We start from the raw sequence: 20814 nt of genomic DNA, 5'->3' as shown, positions 1-20814 counted from the left end.
GGAATCAAAAGGAAGGAGAATCCACTTCTGGCTTTGGCTAAAAAAAAAAAAAAAAAAAAACATGATCTTTTACCATGGTGATGGATCATGTGATGACCGGAGTGACGTCACCACAGGTCCTTTTCCTGCACACAGCAAAGATGAAGACAGAAGAGAAGCCGGCTGCGCGATCAAGTGGATTAAGGTGAGTTAAATTATTTTTTATTTATTTTTAACCCCTCCAGCGCTATTGTACTATGCATTCTGTATTCAGAATGCTATTATTTTCCCTTATAACCATGTTATAAGGGAAAATAATAATCATCGGGTCTCCATCCCGATCGTCTCCTAGCAACCATGCGTGAAAATCGCACCGCATCCGCACTTGCTTGCGGATGCTTACGATTTTCACGCAGCCCCATTCACTTCTATGGGGCCTGCGTTGCGTGGAATACGCACAATATAGAGCATGCTGCGATTTTCATCGCCGCTCGTGTGCACAGCCCCATAGAAATGAATGGGTAGGATTCAGTGCGGGTGCAATGCGTTCACATCACGCATTGCACACGCGCGTAATACTCGCCCGTGTGAAAGTGGCCTAAGGCATAAAGCAATATAACTGAATTCTTAGATATCCCAAAAGCTGGAGAACCCCTTTAAAATCCACAAAGCATATCACGTTTCGCTGGTACTGTGAACACTGCAGGTTTCCATGTGCAATTCTGCTGCCATACACCCATAGCAGTTTTTCTACCTGAGACCATACACTTAGGCCTCATGCAAGTGACCATGTCTTTTTGTCCTGAAACCACAGAACCACAACATACGGATACCTTCTATGGTTTTCTCATATCCATCAGCAGAAATGACTATTCTTGTCCACAATGCAGACCAGAAAAAGACGTCAAAACTATAATTTGCAGAACGGCCACGTGGATCTGCAAAAAATACAGGTGTATATGGCCCCAAAGAAATGAATGGATCAGTGTGCCATCTGCACATAGATTAAAAATATGGTTGTGTCCATAAGGACAAAGGCTCCTTTCAAACGAACGAGTTCCACACTCCGGACTTGCAGAGCAAGTATGCAGCAGCTCACGGGAGCTTACATCCCAGCACTGACGGGGGTCACATAACATTATATTAAAGTACTGTATAATGCTATGTAACCCTTAGAGGTCTGGAATGTATTGGATAACACAGACAGCATTATGTTAGTGTTATCCAATACATTCCAGAACGGTAAGGGTTACATAGGATCATAAAGCAGTATAATGCTATGTGACCCCGGCAGTGCTGGGAGGTCAGGATGGGAGCGGTCTTATACTCACGCTGCGAGTCCGCAGTATGCCACAGCAGCCTGCCAGGAACCAGTGACCCGCATGCAGTTACCACAGTGGTGCCACCCTTACCAGGTTTTGCTTCCAGATAGTTCTATATCAGACTATATAATAAATTAATCTCTACACTAGTCAGGTACTGCACATCCCTGATAACCTTATCTCTGTTAGGGCTCATGCACACGAGCATATTTTCTTTCCGTACATTTTTTTGCGGACTGTACGCAGAACCATTAATTTTAATGGGTCCGCAAAAAAAAAAAAACGGAAGGTACATTCCATTTCCATATGTCTGTTCCACAAAAAAATAGAACATGTTCTACTATTGTCCAAGGATAGCACTGTTCTATTAGGGGCGAGCTGTTCCGTTCCGCAAAATACGGAATGCAAACGGACGTCTTCCGTATTTTTTTACGGACCCCAAATACATATGGTCGTGTGCATGAGCCCTTAGATAGCACATACTGTGAGCTCGATTGGGGTCAGCAAGCAATGAAAATGTCTGTAAAGCACCTCAGACTATGTAAGGGAGTAAATACCAGCACTAATAAGATGTACTCTGTGTTATCCGCCATCCTGAAGTAATTAACTAAAACTACAGACCCTGCTCTCACACACACAACCTCCCACTCGCCCATTCAGACGAGCACTGAGAGGCGGAACACGGTGTGTGACGTTCCCTGTGCGGCGGAGGGATATGAAATTCACGCAACCGCCACACAAAAGCGCTGATTGGCTGACGACTCTGGCTCCACATCAGCCGAGTGCTTGCGGCGTGCTTGTGGAGCTGTCAGTGAAAGGAACCAATGGGGTGAAAGGCGAGCCTGCGTCTCAGCCAATCGCGCTGTCTGCTTTGGTGGGGCACGCACTGCCGAGTGAAGCGTCATTTTTGTGTCGTAACAGGAAGAGGGATTGAAAAAGAGGGAGACAGGCAGTGCCGCGTGTAATCCAGCCCGCCGGGGGCGGGGCAAAGCGTTAACCCTGTGTAGCCCGTGCTGCGAGGAAATGCTACACAGCAGTTGGTGAAAAAAAGCACACAGAACTAGGAGGAAGTAAACATTCTGCATATAAAATAACGTAACGCTGCCCTAGTGCATTTCTGTGTAAGCGTGCAGCATGTTTCATTGACCATAGTATCATCATAAAATGCAGTTTTTGAAAATAAGTACACCTCTTCTCAAACCCCATGGTTTAAAGGGTTAATTCCAAGAACAACATTTATCACCTATCCCCCAGACCGGAAGATAAATGTCAGGGAGTCTCATGAGGTCTCCCCAGGTCCCCTCGCTGTGAATGGAGTGGTAATGCGCCTGTCGGTTCACCGGCCCAATCATATGGGACCATCCTAGACCACAGTCCCATAGAAGTGGACGGGATGCCCCCCTCACAGTCTCAGGATTGCTGGGGGTCCATCGCCTATCCAGTGGAATAAGCCCTTTAACAAACGTAACAGATATTCTGCCCCAAAGTTACCCACAGTTGTGCCCCTTAGAATACTTTCACATCCGGATGGGATCAGCAAAAATGCTTTCGTCAATGAGCGCCAGATCCGTTTTCTTTTATGTACGAGAAAATGGATCCGGCACCATTGACTTATAGGTAGTGTTGAGCGAACTTGTGTTTTCCAGTTCGGCATACAGTTTCGGGTTATCTAAGAATTCCGTTATGGATTACGCTATATGGTCCATAACGGGATTCTTAGATAACCCCAAACTGTACTCATCACTATTTAGAGGGTGTTTCATGCCCAATCCGTCTTGATCAGTATCCCATGACACACACAAACACTGCTTGCAGCGGTTTTGGGAGCAGAACAGAATGAATTCTGGTGCACTCCGTTACGTTCAATTTTGTCCCTATTCACAATGAATGGAGACAAAACGTAAGCGTTTTCCTCCGGTTTTGAGATCCTATGACGGATCTTAATACTGGAAAGGAAAGCGCAGATGTGAAAGTAGCCTTATAGCATCTGTCCCTGGTGAGCCCCTTAGCGCCTCTGCTCCAGGTACCACCTTAGTCTACTTTCACACTGGCGTTTTGGCTTTCCATTTCTGAGATCCATTCAGGGCTCTCACAAGCGGTCCAAAACGGATCAGTTTTGCCCCAATGCAATCTGAATGGAAAAGGATCCGCTCAGAATGCATCAGTTTGCCTCCGATCCGTCTCCATTCCGCTTTGGAGGCAGACACCAAATTGCTGCCTGCAGTGACCCTTGAGCCATTTTTCCACTGCCTCAATTGCTAAAAGTTATTCCTTTAGACTTTAGAGGGTAGAGTCCTGACCAAGTTTTCACCTCCATTAGAAGAGGAGATAATCCCAACTAAGGCTTATTGCACATGAACGTGTGTGTTCCGTGGCCGCATTGCGGACACGCAATACACAGGCACCGTTCCGTGTGCATTCCGCATCATGGATGCGGACCAATTCACTTCAACAGGTCCGCAAATCCGGAGTGGTGCGGAACAGAAGCACGGAACGGAACCCTACGGAAGCACTACGGAGTGCTTCCTGTATTTCCGTTCCGCAAAAAAGATAGAACATGTCATATCTTTTTGCGGAACTTCCGGATCGCAGACCCATTGCAGCCCGCAATTTGCAGGTCGCAGCACGGCCACGGGGCGCACACGTTAGTGTGCAAGAGGCCTTAAACTGGGCCCATATCAGTCGCATGGTATGCCGCTATGGTAGTTACGCCCCTGGCCCCCATTATCATGGTAAGGAAATATAAATTATAATAAATAAAAAAAACGGATTAGAAAAAAGGATAGGTGTCACTATCTGGTATTAACAGGTAGAAAAAAATTATAGATGACACATTCCCTTTACGTCTGAAGAGCACAAAGGAATCCAAATTTTGGTCCACAAACGATGGATCCGCAAATTACAGATACCTTCTGTGTGCATTCCGCATTTTGCTCACTCCCATCAGTAGAAATAGGATTGTCTGCATGAGGCCTCAGGTATATGTCAGCTGATAGCATCATGAGGGTTCCTGTCAAGATAGCTCTGGGACTTCAGTAGAGCACCACAGGTCTGGTGAGGTCCTAGCTCACAGACCTGCAACCATGCTATCAATGAAACAGAGAAAAGCTTAGGAAAATTACACAAGAGAAAACTAGTTACTGACTTTTGAATACAACTAAATACAAAAATATGTGCACTCAAGGGCAACGTATAGTCAGAAGTGAGAAAAAGACACATGTACTGTGACACAGCGAAAGGTTTTGTCTGGGAAAACAGGTATTTTCCTCCCAGCATGTGATGCTGGGATGATTTACAGGTGAGGTCAAGCACCTGGCTGTCCTTAAATAGGCAGCTGGGCTCAGAAGCGTCCGCTAATCCTGTCTACCAGAGCAAAACCCCACAGTACATATTAAATCAGTGGGTCACTAATAGTGCTAGACTGGCAATTGCTATTGTGATCAGACCGTCATAGCATAATACAGCAACAAAGTCAACAAGCAGTGTACATATACGACACACATTTAGGATTACTATCTACTTTGTATGTTTGGATTACTTTACTTTTTCTGTGCTATATATTTACATTGTCTCACTGTACACACATTCAAGCCTCAGGTTTAGTGCATGTATGCCGTCCATCACCAGTAGTTCATTACCCTTTGTATAAACACACTATGCTTAAAGGGGTTCTCCGGGAATGATTTAAAATAGTCGCCAGCAGCCTGTCCTAGAAGGTGAGCAGGATAGTTTTCCTCCACTTGCAGAGCTGCCTAGGGTGGTGAGGAGCAGAGCCTCACTGCACACGTGGACAAAATTGTTGGCACCCTTCTGTTAAAGAAAGAAAAACTCACAATGGTCACTGAAATAACTCAAAACTGACAAAAGTAATAATAAATAAAAATGACTGAAAATCAGCTAATGAAAATCAAATATTTCTTTTGAATTGTGGTTCAAAAAAATTATTAAAAAAGACAAACTAATCTAACTAACCTGTAATTAGCATCACAGGTGTTTTCAAACTTGTAAGGGTACTTTCACACTTGTGTTTTAAAGATCCGGCAGGCAGTTCCGTCGCCGAAATCCAGAAATCCATGTCTGAAAACAGATAGAATTTGTAGACGCATCCGCCTCAATCACTTGAAATCCAGCCCAAAATCCGTTAGGTGGCCCCCATATCATTTAGATTTTCGGCAGTCTTGAATTTTAGGCTTCACTTCCATGTTTAAATGTGGAGATTTTTTTTAAAAAATACGTTAGCAGTCATTTACCATTTATCATGGTCTTTACATGTGGCACTGCAAATAAAAAGCAGCTCTAGAAACATATCCTATAACTGAATAGAACCAAAATAATAGCAGTAATTCACTCGTTACTAAACCATCAGCATCGATGTCCGATGGTTTACTAGTAGTTCCTCTTACCTGCAGGCCGGTGGTGTGATCACAAAAAGGCCGCTGCTGCAGGGTCATGTGACCAGTTCCATTGATCAGTGGTATCCATTAACTGCTTGGATACTGGAGTTTTTTTCGTTTTTGTTTTTCTTCCCTGTTTTTCCGGAGCCATAACTTTTAGATTTTTCAGTTCATATAGCCATATGAGGGCTTATTTTTGTTGTACTTTTTAATGCCATCAATTAATGTAGTGGGAAGCGGGAACAAATTCCAAATTATGATACCAAATATGTGTAGGTTTTTTTTGTGTTTTAATACTGAAAAAATAATAAAAACTTTGTCCAAATATTTTTTTTTTTACATCGCCATATTCCGACCCCCATAAATTTTATATAGTTATGTCTACTGAGCTGTGGGGGGTTCATTTTTTTTGCGGGACAATCTGTATTTTTTATTAATACCATTTTGGAGTGTGTGCGACTTTCTGTTAACATTTTATTACATTTTTTGCGAATTAGCCATTTTAATTTTTTTCCGTAACACCATTCTCCATATGGGATAAATATTTTTATATTTAAGGCTACTTTCACACTTGCGTTCAGAGAGGATCCGTCTGGTGTCTGCACAGACGGATCCTCTCCTATAATGCAGACGTTTGGATCCGTTCAGAACGGATCCGTCTGCATTATAGTTTAGAAAAAATTCTAAGTCTGAAAGTTGTTCAAACGGATCCGTCCAGACTTTACATTGAAAGTCAATGGGGGACGGATCCGTTTGAAAATTGAGCCATATGGTGTCAACTTCAAACGGATCCATCCCCATTGACTTACATTGTAAGTCTGGACGGATCCGTTTGCCTCCGCACGGCCAGGCGGACACCCGAACGGTGCAAGCTGCGTTCAAGTGTCCGCTTGCTGTGCGGAGCGGAGGCTGAACGCTGGCAGACTGATGCATTCTGAGCGGATCTGCATCCACTCAGAATGCATTGGGGCTGGACGGATGCGTTCGGGGCCGCTTGTGAGACCCTTCAAACGGAGCTCACAAGCGGAGCCCCGACGCTAGTGTGAAAGTAGCCTTAATAGTAAAGGAATTTTCAGACGTGGTGATGCCCATGATATTTATATTTTTTATTGTTTATGTATTTATTTTTTTCTTCTAGGGAAAGGGAGGTGATTAAAATTTTTATATATTTTTTTAATTTTGTTTTTAACTTTTTAAAACTTTTTTTTATAGCCCCTCTAGGAGGCTACAATATACAGTACTGTACGACTTGTGTTGTTTTCCAATAGAATGACAGTACAAGCTGATTTTACAGATATCCTATGTTGGCCTGCCACCTGCTGGCCAATATAGGAACTGCAGCTCTAATAAGCTGGGTCTCTTCAGCGAGACTCAGCGTATTAGAATTTGGGCTCATGCACACAACCGTATGTATTTTGCAGTCCGCAAAAACAGATCCACAAAAAATACGGATGACGTCCATGTGTATTCCGTATTTTGAGGAACGGAACAGCTGGCCCCTAAAATAACAGTACTATTCTTGTCCGTAATGCGGACAATAATAGGACATGTTCTATCATTTTGCGGAAGGGACATATGGAAACGGAAACATATTTATCCTGAACAGTGAATGACGTAATGTAAGTTATGATGAAAAAAAAACTAAATGGCTTCCCCTCCTTAAAACTTTTTTTAAAAAAGTGTTAAAAAAATCATACAATCTCCAGAACTGTATAAGTGAAAAATACAAATCAACCTGAAAAATGGAGCCTTGACACATTTCTGTAGACAGAAATAAAAAAGTAATAGGGGTCAGAATATGGCGATGCAAAGAAAAAACAATAAAAATTTTGTATCACTGTAATCGTTCTGACCCAGAGAATGAAAGTTATGAGTCCGTTTTATAGGGAAATGGCTGCATCAGGAAGAGGTTAAACCAGCCCCAATGGTTTGGTTTGTCATATGCAGCAAGATATATATAGCAGCCAAACGCTTTAAAGAGGACCTCCTGAGGTATCCTTATGACTCTGTTGTACCATTCATTTATTATTCCTTCTAGAATTTCTCAATGAATTGCTAGCAGTTTCCATTGAAGGTCCAGCTGGGTGCTACCAGTTGGGAGGTTGGGGTCCCTGCACAATGACAGTGTCAGGGCTCATGCACACAACTGTATGCCCTCAGAGACATACAGTCCTTGAGCGGGCCATATGTCCCGGGGCAGCATACATCGTGCGCATGGGAGCGCACAGCATCATAGGTAACTATGATGCTGTGCGCATTGGGCCGCCCGCGGGGCTATTGTCCCGCACAGCATCATAGTTGCCGCTCCGAGACATATGGCCTGCTCACGGACCGTATGTCTCGAAGGGCATACGGTCGTGTGCATGAGCCCTCAGACTGTGCTGGCACACACCCTTGACTGGCAACACCTGGCAAACTGCTAGCAATAAATTCTTAACTTCTAGGTGTACTATTGGCATGATACAAACTAGAGTCATAAGAATAGATCCAATAGTTCCAGAAGTGTTTTTTTTTAACTCTGGAATTATACTTAATTGCACTTTATAGTGCCCCCCAATGTTTCCGCAAAGCTCCTTTCAGTGTGTCCACCTTCTCCACTGGTGGACACATGCATTATTTGAGTCCTAGCTTCCCGTGTCCTCAGCAGAGGAATCCCTGATGGCCATTGACTAGCAGCAGCTTCTTCTCTGCTTGTCAGGAACCAGAAGTTGCGGCATCTTCAACTTCTGTGACAAGTTGAGAAGCTGCTGATGCACTGCGATAAGAGCAAACGCTGTTGTATCTTACATAAGAAGTAAAGCTGTTTAAACGCTATCTGCTGCATGGAAGAAAGGATATATAGTTTGTATAGATGCTGCTTCAGGGGGCAGGCTACAGATAGCAGCCATGCTGAACTGAACATGACTAGCTCCCTCTCAATCACACCTGGCTCATGGTTTCACCAGTTGTTCAAAGTTTAGCGCATGCGCAGTACATTCCATAGAGGCCAGGCCAGAACTCAGCGCTAATCTGCGTACGTGCCAAAGATTAAACAATAGTTTCAGAGCCAGGAGCAATCATACAGGGGCATTACCTAGTCAATAGAAGCAGAATGGAATGTGCTGAGCGGTGAAAGCGGCAGTCATGATACACCAAATTGCATGGGCCCGTCCACAGTGCACCATAGGGCTCATGTACATGACCATAGCCTGTTTTGCAGTCTGCAAATCACAGATACCAGCCGTGCGTGTTTTGCATTTTGTGGAACAGAACTGACTGGCCTCTATAGAACAGTCCTATCCTTGTCCATAAAACGGACAAGAATAGGACATGTTCTATTTTTTTGCGTGTGCCACTGAACGGACAGCACATGGTGTGAAGTAAATGGGACCATATCTGACCCGCTCAAAAATGCCGTTCAGATGCAGACCAAAAATATGTTTGTGTGAATGGGCCCTTAAACCAAATTAGAATAAAGACAGGAAGAAGTATTTCTCTGGATAGAGGACGAAATACACAAGAAAAAGAAAATGTTTCAGGGCACTGACCCTACATGCGGGCTTACTTTTACAGGCGACAGACTCCATTTAATTTTAAACAATTCTGGATAATGAAAGGATCAGCAATTTTGTAATGTACTACGAGTACGAATTTCTCTCCGTTTTCAGAATCTCTGCTTCTAGTGATTGAATACTGGTAGAAGAAGACAATCTGTCCTGGACGTGTGATCACACAGGTAAACAGCTTATTACAGGGGTTATCACAGATCCGCCTCATAATAAGACCTGTATCACGTGACCAGGGCAGATTTTTGTCCTCTGAAGAAAAGAATAAAGATTTCCATTCAATGCTTGCAAGCAAATTCTTGAATACCATGAAAAACTGAAGCATGAAGTATACAGTGGTCCCTCAAGATCCAATATTATTGGTTCCAGGACGACCATGTTGAAACCATCGTAAGTTGAGTAATCGGTTCCAAAGCCCCAAAATGTCATCCAAGATAAGAGAAAATAAAGATTTAATAAAAATAAGCAGATAACTACAACAGATAAAACAAGTCCTTACATATAACAGTCAGGAATAGCTGATAACGAACAACTAATCCAGCTATTTTACCAGAGAAGTGACCTTGATTGGTTGGATCTGAGGCTGAGACATTGTATGTCTAGTTTCAACTTACGATGGGTCAGAACCGACCATTGTACGGTATGTTGAAAATATTGTATCCTGAGGCCATTGTATCTTGAGAGATCACTGTATTAGAAAAGTCTTGGTATCTGGTGGTTTGTTTTCTTGTATTAGGTGCTCCCAGTGAGTATGGAGTGGATTTGGTCCTTGCTGTCCAGTGGCTTGTTGCCTCCTGTTGTAACCTCTGTTCGATGCCCCCTGGTGTCCAGTGGATGTTGCCCCAAGTCCAAACAGTGAGTACATTTTATTCTGTAAACCTGGAATCACAACTTACAGGGATTTTCCATGACTTCAATATGGATGACTTATCCCTCTGATAAGTCTTCAATATTACACCAGTGGAGGTCCAACTCCCTGATGATGTTCTATTTTTCGCAGTGCGGAGTCACGGACCGAAATCCATAGTGCTTCCGCTCTGTATCTTGCGGACTGCACACGTTCGTGTGCATGAGTCAGAGGCCACAGGGTTTTGTCCAAGCGCCACAGCCACTTAAAAAAACTGATTGATGAGGTTCTGATTTCTGGCACCTCTACCTATGGAGGTAATGATGGCCTATCCCGAGTCTCGGAAAACCACTTTAAGGTGGGTGTCGCACGTAGGGTCCTTGCGGCATTGAGGGGTTTGTGGTTTTTAATTTTTGCTTCATTTATTTTTAAAGGGGTTGTCTCATCATAGACAATGGGAGCATATCGCTAGGATATGTCCCCATTGTCTTATAGGTGCGGGTCCCCTGCTGGGACCCGCACCTATGTCGAGAATGGAGCCCCGCAAGTTAAGGAGGGAGTACTGCGCATGTGCAGCTGCCCTCTATTCATTTTCTATAGGGCCAGCGAAAATAGCCGAGCGCTGGCTTGGCTATTTCCGTCGGCCTCATAGAAATGAATAGAAGAGGGGGCTGCGCATGCGCGGTACGCTCCCATTCACTTCTATGGGAGGCGGATTGGTGGTGGCCGAACCGGAGTCCTCCAGCCCCCACCTTGATGGGCTCCATTCTCGATATAGGTGCGTGTCCCAAATGGGGGCATATCCTAGCGATATGGCCCCATTGTCTATGATGAGACAACAATCTCGATACAATTCAGTTGTATATAGCTCTTAGCTTACATGTATGAGTGAGGAAAAATAGCTACTCACTTTTTATGAAGTGCTTGCACTTCCAGTCCTTTATATGCAAAACTTTAAAAGCAGTTTCTAGGCTTGCAGGCCTGTGTTTCTGAGAACCTACTCCATCATGTTGGAGTGAGACTCAAGGTCAGTTGTTATCCACTAGTGGGAGTAATTTGATATTTTGCTATGATGAGCACCCCCTTTAAGGCTATTAAAAAACAAAAAAACAGCTCCAGCTGCTGAATGGAAGTCTGTGGTTGAGTTTTTTTTATTTTTTATTGCAGCATCCTCTGGGTGTGGCATTTTTGTCACATAGAGATCTATTGGTTTTGTTGCCCTACTGGAAAAACAAAAGTGCCAGCGTGTTTTGGGTTTTTCATCACATTTTTGCATAGATTTTTTTGTAATACCATTGCATTTTCCCCCAAATTCTGTGTATGGAGGCAGAATCCCACATCCCTGTACACTGGCCATTCTAAGGTACTGCAACAGATGCTCCTATTTAACCACTTAAGGACCACAGGTTTATACCCCCCTAGTGACCAGGCCCTTTTTTACAAATCAGCACTTCACAACTTTAACGGTTTATTCCTCGGTCATGCAACTTGGCACCCAAATGAATTTTACCTCCTTTTCTTCTCACAAATAGAGCTTTTTTTGGTGGTATTTGATTGCTGCTGAGATTTTTAGTTTTTCTGACATTAATAAAAAAGACCGCAATTTTCTCCAAAAAATTGTATTTTTAACTTTTTCTGGTAAAATTGTTCAAATATAATTACATTTCTATACAAGTTTGTGAGAATTTATTGTGCTACATCTTTGATAAAAAAAAATCCAATAAGTGTATATTTATTGGTTTGCGCAAAAAATTTGAATTTCCGCATTTTGAAGCAGCTCTGACTTTCTGAGCACCTGTCATGTTTCTTGAGGTGCTAGAGTGCCAGGATAGTATAAATACCCCCCAAATGACCCCATTTTAGAAAGAAGACACCCCAAAGTATTCGCAGAGGGGCATGGTGAGTTCATGTATGATTAAAAAATTTTTCACAAGTTAGCGGAAAATGACACTTTGAGGAAAGAAAGAAAATAAATAATAAAGTTTCCATTTCTGCTAACTTCTGGAAAAAAAAAAATATCCCACGGACTCACTATGCCCCTCAGTGAATACCTTGGGGTGTCTACTTTCCGAAATGGGGTCATTTGTGGGGTGTGTTTACTGTTCTGGCATTTTGGTCGGGGCTAAATTGTGAGCAACCCTGTAAAGCCTAAAGGTACTCGTTGGACTTTCGGCCCCTTTACGCACCTAGGCTGCAAAAAAGTGTCACATGTGGTATCGCCGTGCTCAGAAGAAGTAGGGCAATGTGTTTTGAAGTGTATTTTTACATATACCCATGCTGGGTGAGAGAAATATCTCTGTAAATTGACAACTTGTTTTAAAAGAATTATACAAATTCTTTTAAAACAAGTTGTCATTTACAGAGATATTTCTGACACACAGTATGGGTATATGTAAAAATACACCCCAAAACACATTGCCCTACTTCTTCTGAGTACGGCGATACCACATGTGTGACACTTTTTTGCAGCCTAGGTGCACAAAGGGGCCCAAATTCCAATGAGTACCTTTAGGATTTCACAGGGCATTTTTACGCATTTGGATTCCAAACTACTTCTCACGCTTTAGGGCCCCTAAAATGCCAGGGCAGTATAAATACCCCACAAGTGACCCCATTTTGGAAAGAAGACACCCCAAGGTATTCCGTGAAGTTAGTGGAATATGAGACTTTGTAAGAAAAAAATAAATTAAAAAAATTTCTGCTAACTTGTGCAAAAAAAAATAATATATCTTTTATGAACTCGCCATGCCCCTCACAGAATACCTTGGGGTGTCTTCTTTTCAAAATGGGGTCACTTGTGGGGTATTTATACTGCCCTGGCATTATTAGCGATGATGCTAATCAGCAACTAATCAGTGACTGCGGTGCGGTGGGTGCTAACTACCTAACAAGTAGCTAACTAACTGGCAGTGATAAGGGACCCTTACAGGGGGGTGATCAGGGAGTCTATATGGGGTGATCAGGGGTTAATAAGTGACAGGGGGGGGTGTAATGTGTGTGTGGTGCTTGGTGCTACTTACAGAGCTGCCTGTGTCCTCTGGTGGTCGATCCAAGCAAAAGGGACCACCAGAGGAGCAGGTATATCAGACGCTATTTACAAAATAGCGTCTGATATACCTATTTGATTGGTTCTTTTAAAAATCTACAGCCTGCCAGCCAATGATCAGCGCTGGCAGGCTGTAGTTAAACTTGTATATTGCGCAATCCTGTGAAGCGCGCGTTCACAGGAAATCTCAGGTCTCACCAGATGACGCCAATAGGCGTCACTGAGACCTGAGAGAGCTGCCGTCCGGACGCCTATCGGCGTTACCGTGACGGCAAGTGGTTAAAGGGGTTCTCTGGGCTATAGATATTGATGATGTATCCTCAGGATAGGTCATCAATATCAGATCTGTGGGGTTACAGCACCCCTGCGATAAGTCATTTTGGGCTGCCGTGGCACCAGACACTATATAGGATACAGAGCTAAAGGCAAACAGCTCCGTACATTATGTAGTGGGAGTCCTGGGGTACTGCAGCTCAGCACCATAGTCAAGGGACCCACACCAATCAGACATTGATGACCTACCCTGAGGATACATCATCAATACCTATAGCCCGGAGAACCCCTTTGAATAGGGGCAACGGTTACAGTACCTGAGAACCACTACCATGTAGAGAGTGGTGGGATTTTGTCTCCATACAGTTTACTTCCGGAACCTGCTGCTGCTACTAACAGCTGCTCAGTGGGGGTGTCACCCCCCATCAATATCATATTTGTGACCTATACTAAATATATATGATCAATATTAAAGTCATGGAAACCCCTGACCCCCTGGAGCAGATAAGTACAGACCTCTTCACAGGTATTGCCAAAGGGACAACTCCTTTAAGTTATTAAAACCTTTATATATGGCTCAATAGATACAAAATATACCCAGATGATAATAGCGGAAGACTGCAGCAGACAATGTAATATAGAAGAAATAAGACACCTTACACGTTGCTTTTCACATAAGTTATTATTTATTAATACCATCTTTTTATTGTAAAGTATCCCACTACAGCAAGTCGATTCATCGACAGAACACATGGGAAGTATTCCATTTAAAAATAGATTTCCATAGTACAGCAATTAATCTAGTATTTCACCCAAGAATTACAATGAAACACATATGGTAACATCATATACATCTGTAAAGAAATGTAGAAAAAGCTCATGTGCATGCTGGGAACTGCCAATACTTTGCCAAATACTCTTAGAAGCCATAAGTGTAACTACACACACAAATATTGTATTTTGCAGTCACGGCTGTAACATACAGTATCCATTTAGTACAATACAGTCAGGTTAACCACATACAATTAATACAAGTGTCAAACCACCAAGGGTAGTCCTTAATAAGCGGTTTTACAGCGGAACATGGAGTATTATAGCAATGTGAACACAGAGGAGAAGAAAAACCCTAGGAATTTAAAGATTAAGAAAAAAGGGCATTTTTTCCCCTGCTCGGAACAATGCCACCGTTGTCCAATGGCTGTGTCCAGTATTGCACCCTATACCCACTCAAGTGAATGCAACTGGACAAGAGTGGTGCTGGAGACCCATGACCACACTTCTTATTTGGAACATTATGCTATTTTTTGCCATCATATTCTCAACCGAGAGTCTCCAAGAGAGTTGCTGGTGTGAAATTTTGCTTCCAAAAATTGGCCATGCATCTTAAAGGGGTTTTCTGGTTTCCCATATTGATGAACGATCCTCAAGTTAGGTCATTAATATCAGATAGGCGGGGGTCCGATTCCCGGCACAGTCGCCCATCAGCTGTTTGAGGAGACCACAGCAGAGAACATTGCAGTGGTCGTGCTGAGGAATTATAGATGCTAGAAGTAAACACTGAAGTGACCACAGCACTTGTATGAGTGCCGCTTTCTCTTCAAACAGCTGATCGGCAGGGGTGCCGGGAGTCGGACTCCACCGATCTGATATTGATGACTTATCCTGAGGATTGGTCATCGATATAGGAAACCGGACAACCCCTTTGAGCATAAACGTCTATGGCAGTCATAAGCTTATGGACATTTGTACAGCATCAGTAAATCCTATGCCGCTGCTTGCTTTGCTGGTAGAACGGCATTGCATCCATGCACTGTTTGGACCCTTATAGGCATACATAGATATCCATCCACCTCAATGGCAAATGGAGACTGACATCTATTCTTCAGAAGTACTACGTAACATCTAAAACTACACATACAACTACAATTTTGCTGGTAAACATAGAGACTTCCATCTTTAAGATACTTCATTTGAAGGACATTTCTAGATAAGTTTACATATTTAGTTTAATATATTGTCTTTATTGGAGAGGGTATGAGCTGTCACCAGTGGGTTAGTTTGAGTTTCAGGAGGATTAACCTACCTTTAGGGCTCGCTCACACGAACGTTTTTTGCGTTCCATATACGGGCCGTTTACTGCGTTCCGTATACGGAACCATTCATTTCAATGGGTCCGCAAAAAAAAAAACGGAATGTACTCCGTGAGCATTCCGTTTCCGTAGATTTTGAGTCTTGTCCTATTCTTGTCCGCAAATCACGGTCCGTGGCTCCATTCAAGTCAATGGGTCTGCAAAAAAAAACGGAACACATACGGAAATGCATCCGTATGTCTTCCGTATCCGTTCCGTTTTTTGCGGAACCATCTATTGAAAATGTTATGCCCAGCCCAATTTTTTATATCCAATTACTGTATACTGTATATGCCATACGGAAAAACGGAACCGAAACGGAAACAAAAAACGGAACAACGGATCCGGAAAAAACGACCCGCAAAACACTGAAAAAGCCATACGGTCGTGTGAAAGAGGCCTTAAACATACCCCTCCACTACCACCAGTATAAGGTCTTGTATGTTTCTACCCCATGAACAAGGCAACAGTCAAACAACTGCTGTTTAAAATTAATATTTGGTACCAGCGCTGGAAAAAAAGGATGGATAGTTTGTATAAGGTTCCGTTATACTAATTAACAGTTACCTTATTCCGGCAACACGATGACTCAATATCAGGTAAAGTGTACGGCGGGTATCCGATCCAACGATGTGGTGGGGTAACGCACAGTGCTTCTTGCTCAACCTCAGAGCGCGTATGCCGCCCCGGCCGGTGGCTGGCGTGCGCGCGAAGGAGCTGTGTTGGTATGAGGTTCCGGGGCGTGTAGCGTGACGTCACGACAGTCCTACGGAGAGATCCAGAGACCAAAAAGCGATCCTACGCGTTTCGAAGCCTACGTTCCCTGACGAAGAAGCCCGTAGGCTTCGAAACGCGTAGGCTCGCTTTATGGTCTCTGGATCTCTCCGTAGGACTGTCGTGACGTCACGCTACACGCTCCGGAACCTCATACCAACACCGCTGCTTCGCGCGCACGCCAGCCACCGGCCGGGGCGGCATACGCGCTCTGAGGTTGAGCAAGAAGCACTGTGCGTTACCCCACCACATCGTTGGATCGGATACCCGCCGTACACTTTACCTGATATCGATTCATCGTCTTGCCGGAATAAGGTAACTGTTAATTAGTATAATGGAACCTTATACAAACTATCCATCCTTTTTTTCCAGCGCTGGTACCAAATATTAATTTTACTATCTTTGCATGTTTTTTTGGATCGGAGCAGCCGATATCCATCTAGGTGCCTAGCAGCGGCCCGATCTGCCTAGTGCATATAGAGGTAATTATTCAGCGACAGCGCAGGCACAACTATATACTTATATAACTGCTGTTTAAAGCCAAGGAAAATTAAAAAATTAAATAAAATCCAGAATGGAATCACGCCATTCAGAAGGTTGACTGAAGAAACCATGAGTATCCTGTGGGTATTGGGAGCTCTGCGCTTGGCATTCCCACACTGATCAGTCTAGGACCTCAAATAATAGCATCAAAGACTGCGATCTCAATGCCTGCATATGTGGAATAAGCCGACCCATGCACATGACCGTATTTTTCATCCAAGTGCCATCCACCTTTTTTTTTGCGGTGGGCACACTGACCAATTAATTTCTATGGGCCCATGCATACATACATTTGGTGGATCTCTTGTAGGGATTCACAGATGATAGAACATTTCCCATTCTGGTCTGTAACACAGGCAAGAATAGTCTATTTATGAGGGTGAGAAAAATGTGGAATGCACAACGCACGTTGTTTGCGGACTGAAATACGGACACAGTTGTGTGCAGAAAGCATTAAAGAGATACTCCTGGAGATTTTGCAAAGTCTTGCAGAACCCCTTGGTGAAAATACTTTGTGGGATACATTTTATGGAGATAATGCAATTTCCTGATTTATAGTATAGAAAGTCAAGTGCAGGGTAGCTGTGAAGATTAATACATTACTAGTGAAAACTGCATTTTTTACGATTCATAAACATTACACCTACAGATCATGAAAAATACTGACAATAGCAATACGCTCAGTTTCACGAAACTCTAAAAACAAAAGCACAGGAAGGTTGTAAAAGAACATCTTAAAGGACTGCAGTCCTCGTCCTAATCTATACTATAGCAATCAGTGCAAATATTCCCTATAGTGCAGAACTTGTACTTCCCAATGGCGCTATATCACTCATACTTAGGTTATGTGCAGTTCATGTGATGCCTCCCATTACAGCAGCAAAATCACCAAAGCACTAGGAGAAAGAGGATCTAGGCTTCATACAGCCATGTTTCCATGGACCCTTACTTAAACATAATCAGACACATATAGCTTGGTACATCATTTTATACTCTTGGACATATATACAGGTAAACTTCTGCACTACAGGAGTAGTAATAAGGGGACGAGAATCTTTAAATCAAAAGAATATTCGTCAAACTTTTATCATGTAAATTTAGAACTATAGAACACCAGGAAGTTCCACAGCTGTAAAATATATTTTATATTAGCATGTATATACTGACTACATTTGAATATTTCTACTTTTTCATATGGAAAAAGCAAATGCAAATGATGCGGTGTTCTGACTCACCATTGCCACTAGAGGGAGCCTGCATACAAAAAGCTGTAAAGAGGGCCATACCATCTCTAACCCAAACTCACAGCGTCATAAGGTAACCTGTAGCAGAGTGCCAATATCACCAATATAGACCGGTAGCAGTCTTTTCTTCGGCTAGAGTTAGACCATCAATTAGAGGGAGTAATTATTATTATTTTTTTTTTTCAATGCTCAACATCCTGAGCATTGAGCTTTGTTGTATAGATAAGCGTGTCTAACATAAAGGAGGACTTGTAAGGTCTCCTGACATGTATGTCTTAGCAAATTCTTGTATTCCCCCATTAATAAAAATAAATAACTAATTCTGCAGCATTGTGCTATTCCTCAGCTATTGACAAGGGGAGTGCGGGAAAAAATGGTCGTCAAACACACATTACCCATTCAGTGCTGACAGTATTAGACTGCCCATTGACAGTGGAATATGGATTCATACAATTCCAGGAAGAATAAGAGTAATGTCAACGTAAAGAAGCTGGAGTTAGTACCACCAGCTCCCTGCGTTTCCTAGTGTGACCAAACACACAAGATATACTAGAGAAATGGGCCACAGAACAGTACACAGGTCCGATATTTTCCTAGGCATACGCTATGTTACTACCTTCCACATGAGCACTACAGGTGCAGGTCTCACATCTAGACTACGTATATCTCACACTTTTAAAGACCCACCTAAAAGCGGTAATAAAAAAAATAAAGCAACAGTGGTAATCTAATCTCCCTGAGTTACAGAATGTATATCTATCACCTACGGATAGTGGTGGCAGCCATGTTATGGTACGATTAAGAATCCATTTCTATGAGAAAGCAAACCTTCTGCAAGGACCAAGGGCAGTGCTGGTCAATAAGTGAGCAAGTCAGCGGAAGGGACTGTCTACAAAATGGCTGCGTTTCCTACGTGAACGTAAATAATGCCGATAAGAACAGGAATATCTTCAAGCTGTAATACCAGATTGCCAACTACCGGTATGTATCCCTCAAAGTCTGCTGAACAAATTAAAGGGAATCTGTCACCAGGAAAGTCACTGATAAACCTGGCACAAAGCCTTGTAGGGCTAGCGCCACTGAATGTAGTGATACTGTTCACTTCGTGATTAACAGGCCAGCTTCCTGCAGTCAGAGGGGCTGGCAGAGGAGGCAGGAGGGCCAAAAGTGCACAGAGTGGTTTAGGCCTGCCCTCACTGCACTTAATTGCTCATTTGCATATGGATTAAAATTGCTTTTCTGTTTTGGTTAGAGAGTCTAACCAAAAGGCCTTGAAAGTGGACAACCCCTTTAAAACATACTTTTCATTGATTTTAGTCAACAAGTATCTATGGACTGACTTACCTATCACCTAATAGTGCTGGGGTGCCCGTGGGACTGAGTGCGGGACAATAGCCCTGCGGGCGGCCCGATGCGCACAGTATCATAGTAACCTATGAGGCTGTGTGCTCCCGATGTATGCCGCTCCGGGACATATGGCTCGTTGACGAACCTTATGTCTCGGAGGGCATACGGTCATGTGCATCAGCCCTAACGGTGATTTTCCTGGTCACACACTCCCATTTACTGGCCTGGTGGCATCTGCACATTTCATTCCTATTTATTAGTGCCTGACTTGAACATGCTGGACAATATATTGCAGAATCCTAGATAATTTCTTGCAGCACAGTACTGGTTTAACACCCCAGCACTATTAAGTGATAGTTAAGTCAGTCCATAGATACTTGTTGACTAAAATCAATAAAAAAGTATGTTTTAAAGGGATTGTCCACTTTCAAGGCCTTTTGTTTAGACTCCCCACCCCCCCCCTCCCCAAAGTTGCTAGACCTGCGAAGGAAAGCATGCTTACCTACTCCCCACTGAAGGGCTCCAGCACTTTCGGTCCTGCAATTCAAGCTTTTGTCCCAATCGTCCCTAACCAGTGTGTTGCTGCACCCAATGACTGGCTGTAGTGGTGACATGGATTGCACCGCTAAAACCAGTCATTGGGTGCACACATAACCGCCATTATGCTAAAGAACAGGACCAGAGCACGGCAGCAGGGGACTGAAGGTGCTGGAGCCCTGCGGTGGGGAGCTGGTAAGGTCCAGCGACATGGTTAGGGGAGTCTGGCTGAAAGGCCCACCAAACAGTTTTTAAAAAAGCGCCCATACACCTTCAATATCGTTTGGCCAACAGTCATCTTGCCTGACTCCCCTATAAAAACACAATTTTGGCCACGTTTTCAAAAGGAGAAAGCGGCTGCCAAGCACCTCTGGTGGTGGCTTATCTCCCAGAAGAACAAAAAAAACAACAACTCATCTTTCGGGAATTGAGTCAGGAGTTCCCATTACACATTAGATTGTCTGCCAGCCCTGGCAAACATGGCGGGTTTGTCTGACAATAGTCTAATGTGTATGGTGGTTCAACCAAGGTCTTGTAGTCTGTGAGTAAACACCTTTTACTGGGAAAAGGACCTAAACTAGATCTCAACATTTAATATAAGCAGCCAATTCATTTTTTTTTCATATCCCGCATTGTACCTCTCACATAAAAAAAAGTGAACCAGTCACGTGAAAATCATAATCAAACATATAACCATTGATGTACCCATATTAAAGGTACATTGAGTCTATATAGTAAAGCACACGCTGTGACTCAAACGTGAAGATTTCTTTTCTGTCTTCATAGTATTCGATCAACAACAAATCATCATTTCTAGATGCAAGTAGCACACAA

Source organism: Bufo bufo, chromosome 2, assembly GCF_905171765.1.
Source record: "Bufo bufo chromosome 2, aBufBuf1.1, whole genome shotgun sequence".
In the NCBI taxonomy this organism is placed as follows: Eukaryota; Metazoa; Chordata; class Amphibia; order Anura; family Bufonidae; genus Bufo; species Bufo bufo.
This window is presented reverse-complemented; position numbering follows the sequence as displayed.